The sequence below is a fragment of the Salvelinus sp. IW2-2015 genome, unplaced genomic scaffold (assembly GCF_002910315.2).
Source record: "Salvelinus sp. IW2-2015 unplaced genomic scaffold, ASM291031v2 Un_scaffold1537, whole genome shotgun sequence".
Lineage (NCBI taxonomy): Eukaryota > Metazoa > Chordata > Actinopteri > Salmoniformes > Salmonidae > Salvelinus > Salvelinus sp. IW2-2015.
The window spans coordinates 227,229-233,064 of record NW_019942972.1 but is presented as its reverse complement, the minus strand read 5'-3'; positions in this window follow the sequence as shown (position 1 = coordinate 233,064).

The following is a 5,836-nucleotide window of genomic DNA, read 5'->3' as shown; positions in this document are numbered from 1 at the left end:
ATCACCCGTACTCCAAAAACTGTTAACTGTGGCAAAGACAGACAGAGGAGTAGACACTGACTTAAGGTTAATTTGACATATAGTACCAGTCAAAAGTTTGGACACACCTACTCATTCAAATGGTTCTTTATTTTTTACTATTTTCTACTTTGTAGAATAATAGAAGACATCAAAACTATTAAATAACACATGGAATCATGTAAAAATATATATTAGATTGTTCAAAGCAGCCACCCTTTGCCTTGCCTTGATGACAGCTTTGCATACTCTTGGCATTCTCTCAACCAGCTTCATGAGGAATGCTTTTCCAACATATGCTGAGCACTCGTTGGCTGCTTTTCCTTCACTCTGCGGTCCAACTCATTCCAAACCATCTCAATTGGGTTGAGGTCATCTGATGCAGCACTCCATCACTCTCCTTCTCGGTCAAATAGCCCTTACACAGCCTGGAGGTGTTTTGTGGGTCATTGTCCTGTTGAAAAACAAATGATAGTCCCACTAAGCGCAAACCAGATGGGATGGTGTATCGCTGCAGAATGCTGTGGTAGCCATGCTGGTTAAGTGTGCCTTGAATTCCAAATAAATCACTGACAACATCACATTCCCTCCATTCTTCACGATGGGAACAACACACGCGGAGATTATCCGTTCACCTACTCTGCATCTCACAAAGACACGGCGCCTGGAACCAAAAATCTCACATTTGGACTCATTAGACCAAAGGACAGATTTCCACCGGTCTAATGTCCATTGCTCGTGTTTCTTGGCCCAAGCAAGATCTCTTCTTATTATTATTGGTGTCCTTTAGTAGTGGTTTCTTTGCAGAAATTCAACCATGAAGGCCTGATTCACACAGTCTTCTCTGAACAGTTGATGTTGAGATGTGTCTCTTGAACTCTAATGTACTTATCCTCTGCAGCAGAGGTAACTCTGGGTCTTCCTTTCCTGTGGCGGTCCTCATGAGAGCCACTTTCATCATAGCGCTTGACGTTTTTTGTGACTGCACTTTGAAGAAACTTTCAAAGTACTTGACATTTTCCAGATTGACTGACCTTCATGTCTTAAAGTAATGATGGACTGTCGTTTCTCTTTGCTTATTTGAACTGTTCTTGCCATAATATGGACTTTTACCAAATAGGGATATCTTCTGGACACCATCCCTACCTTGTCACAACACAACTGATTGGCTCAAATGCATTAAGAAGGAAATAAATTCCACAAATTATATAAAATATATTTTGATTTAATTAACACTTTTTTGGTTACTACATGATTTCATAGTTTTGATGTCTTCACTATTATTCTACAATGTAGAAAAATCATAAAAACAAAGAAAAACCCTAGAATGAGGAGGTGTGTCCAAACGTTTGACTTGTACTGCATGTCCTGTGATGATTAGGTTAGGAGTGAGGGAGGCAAAGCTGATCCCAAATCTGTGGTTAGGGTTAAACTTCTAGCAGGAGCCTTACTAAGTGACCTTTCAACTTTGCTTCCATACACACCCTCATCCAGTGTGTCAGCAGGGGCGTAGTCAATGAAGATATAAGATACGCCTAATCGCATGTTTAGTTACACATGCTTTTCTCCTTATTAGCATGAAGACGATCTATACAAGGTTAACAATGAGAAAAATGCATTGCGTAATGTTTGGAGACATGATATGCAGTTATATCACCACACATTTGTAAAAAGTATGATGTGCTGTGTGTGTGTGTGTATTAATATCATGTACGGTTTGGGACGTGTCAGATAAACCAGAGCTCTAGTTAGCCTGCAAACTGATAGCTTGCACATTTAAAAGTTGGCAAGCGAAGCTGCCTCTTGCCACGCCAGATATGGAAACAGCTGCCACTGGGGCAGACACTCTTACATGACATTAATGGTTGTCGTGGGGATTTAAGTTAACGTCAATCAAAATACAAAAGACTGGCATAATACTGTAGTGATGCAAAACACACACATTTACATTTTAGTCATTAAGCAGACAGCCTTATCCAGAGTGATTTATAGTTAGTGCATTCATCTTCAGATAGCTAGGTGGGAGAACCACATATATCGCAGTCATAGTAAGTACATTGTTTCTCAAAGTAGCCATCAGCAAAGTCAGAGCAAGTAAAGGGAAAATAATATATATTCAAGTGGGATTATTTAAGATACCCTTTGAAGAGGTCGGGTTTCAGATGTTTTCTGAAGATGGGCAGGGAGTTCATTGGGAAGCTTGTTGGGGCGGCAGGTAGCCTAGTGGTTAGAGCGTTGGGCCAGTAACCGAAAGGTTGCTGGATCAAATCCCCGAGCTGACAAGGTAAAAATCTGTAGTTCTGCCCCTGAACAAGGCAGTTAACCCACTGTTCCCCGGTAGGCCATCATTGTAAATAAGAATTTGTTCTTAACTGACTTGCCTAGTTAAATAAAGGTTCAATTTTTTTTTAAATACAAAAATTGTTCCACCATTAGTGTGCCAGGACAGAGAAGAGCTTGGACCTGGCTGAGAGGGAGCTGCCCTCCTGTAGGGGTGGGAGCTGCCCTCCTGTAGGGGTGGGAGCTGCCCTCCTGTAGGGGTGGGAGCTGCCCTCCTGTAGGGGTGGAGCTCCCTCCTGTAGGGGTGGGAGCTGCCCTCCTGTAGGGGTGGGAGCTGCCCTCCTGTAGGGGTGGGAGCTGCCCTCCTGTAGGGGTGGGAGGGCCAAGAGAGCAGAAGTGGCAGAACAGAGTTCTCGGGTTGGGGTGTAGGGTTTGAGCAGAGCCTGAAGGTAGGGAGGTGCAGCTCCTCTTGCTGCTCTGTAGGCACATTGTCTTGTAGTGGATGAGAACTTCGACTGGAAGCCAGTGGAGTGTGAGGAGGATCTGGGTGACATGTAACTTGGGAAAGTTGAACACCAGGCGGGCTGCAGCGCTCTGGATAAATTGTAAGGGTTTGCAGGGCGGCAGGTAGCCTAGTGGTTAAGAGTGTTGGGCCAGTCATTGAAAGGTTGCTGGCTCGAATCCCAGAGCCGACATAAAATGTTTGATGGCACAAGCGGGGAGCCCAGCCAACAGCGAGTTACAGTAGTCTAGACAGGAGAGGACAAGTTCCTGGATTAGGACTAGCGCCACGTCCTGTGTGAGGTAGGGTCGTACTCTACGGATGTTGCAGTACATGAACCTGCAGGAGCGAGTCACTGTTTTGATGTTTGCAAAACACCACATTGCCTTACTAATTACGTGTCTAGTCTCCACTGGACTGGCAGAAATGGGTCATAAGGGTGACAGGCAAAGGGGGGTAATGGGGGGGGGGGGGTCTGCATAGCCTGCAGCCTCTCACTGACACAGCATAGGTGCCAGTCAGTGGAGTGGCTGCAGCACTAAACTCTGACCAAATAATGCCTACTGAGAGTCCCACATCACAGATGCCCTCATCATCCGTTGAGGGCGAAAACAGGCCATGCCATAGGGGGGGGGTGCATCTCAATAGTCTTCAGTGATTTCCTCCGCTCGTCTCCTTTCCTCCATCTGCAGGACATTAACATTTAAAAAGTCAGGCCAAAGCAATTCCCTGGGAAGCATCCTCCATCTGCAGTGTTTCCCCCTGTATTCCCCTTAGCAGTGGCGTACCCCTCCCCAAGGAGAGCAGCTTAACACAGGACACACTTGGTGTGCGTATCTGTGCAACCTGGGAACTGTAACAGTAGATGACAGTGTGACATTCCATTGGAGGCTTCCCAAAATGATCCTAATTTAGAGCCAGCTTCATTAGTAAGGGATAAAACGCCAACGCTATGTACATTATCTGGAAATAATGGATAGTGTGGTGGGGACGTCCAAGATAATGTAGAGAAGAGCCTTACTCTATCGTAGCAATGAAACAAAAAAATAACTTATTTAGGAAAACAGCCCTAAATGTTGGAAACAAACATTGTCTTATCATCCAGAGGCACATTTATTTTCCAAGCTATGGCACACCATATTTTACAAATAGCAGGTTTTTAAAGGGCTAATGAGTTGCCTGCTTCATGTTTTCATTTTTGACGTGGAAAAAAAGAAATAGTGATAATGGTATCGTCCCGGGCCTAGTAGAGAGTGGAACTGTTTATCCCGCTTATACCAGTAGCCAAAGAAAACAATTCTAAAGTGCTCTAGCCAGTAGGAATTTGTTCGATTGCCATGTAAATTGGCAACGTTCTAATCCCTTGCTTGCCAGCTAGCCAACTATGGCTAACAAAGTCTTGTCCAACTCCGCAAAATAACAGCAAAGCATCTCCATTTGCATTTGATTAAGCTGTTTTCTATTTAAAATTTGGATACATCCATAACAATGCATCATTTTGCCTGGCACAGAAAAATTGCTGTCTCGTTAGGACATAAGCTGTCCATTACAATACTTGAGGACATCGCATTGCAAATAAAACACTAGGCTAGAAGCTTGCTAAATACAGTAGTTTGTTCCTCGCAAATCTACCACTGACAACCGAATTCAACAATACCAGTTGCTAAAAACAGCCGGTCGAACAAGAAACATGTGGGAGGATTTGACAGCACTAGTCTAACTCCACCTGCGTCATGGAGAATTTCATGTTCATCACTCACCAGATGCTACAAAAATATATACAAGTCTCAAAAAAAACAAAAACGTTATTCCTCATTGGACATGCATCCAATTTCAGTATGTGTAGTTGTTGGTTTGGCTTTTTGTAACTTGTGTTATTGACTGTACGTTTGTTTGTGTAACTCTGTTGTTGTCACACTGCTTTGCTCTATCTTGGCCAGGTCGCAGTTGTAAATGAGAACTTGTTCTCAACTGGCCTACCTGGTTAAATAAAAGGTGAAATTTTAAAAACAAATTTTTATAGCTCTGTAAAGGCTGCTTGGTGCAGTGATTTACAACGGTAATAAGGCACCTATTGTTGGAACTACTTCAGGAGGTGTTAAATAACTGTCCGTATAGATCTGAAAATAATGCCCACTCTAGAACGCCCTTCTTGACAGTCAGAATCCACTATTCAACAATGCCGTGGTATAACTCCTATTATAAACCAGGTGGTTTGAGCCATGAATGCTGATTGGCTGAAAACAAATTGTATTGGTCACAGACACCTATTTAGCAGATGTTATTGCGGGTACAGTGAAATGCTTGTGTTCTAGCTCCAACAGTGGAGTAGTATCTAACTAAATGCTTGTGTTCTAGCTCCAACAGTGTAGCAGTATCTAACTAAATGCTTGTGTTCTAGCTCCAACAGTGSAGTAATATCTAACTAAATGCTTGTGTTCTAGCTCCAATAGTGGAGTAGTATCTAACTAAATGCTTGTGTTCTAGCTCCAACAGTGGAGTAGTTATCTAACTAAATGCTGTGTTCCTAGCTCCAACAGTGCAGTAAGTATCTAACTAAATGCTTGTGTTCTAGCTCCAACAGTGCAGATAATATCTAACTAAATGCTTGTGTTCTAGCTCCAACAGTGCAGTCAATATTAACTAAATGCTGTGTTTCTAGCTCCAATAGTGAGTAGTAATCTAACTAAATGCTTGTGTTCTAGTCTCCAACAGTGAGTAGTATCTAACTAAATGCTTGTGTTCCTAGCTCCAACAGTGAAACATCAAGCCACCACCCATAGATTAACCTATCTATGAACTGAACATAGCTATGTACCCAGCACTGCATGTTCGCTAAGCCCCCTCCCCAGCAGCATGTGGGCACCAAAACAAGCCAGTATGCTACCACTATATCAAAATCCCGCTTGGTTCGTATCAATCCAACTATGGTAGGAGTAGTATTACTCGTAACTAAAAATGCTTGTGTCCTCTAGCAACTCACCAACAGTAGCGAGGCACCGCAGTAACGCTATCACTAAACACCTTCTCCTCTGG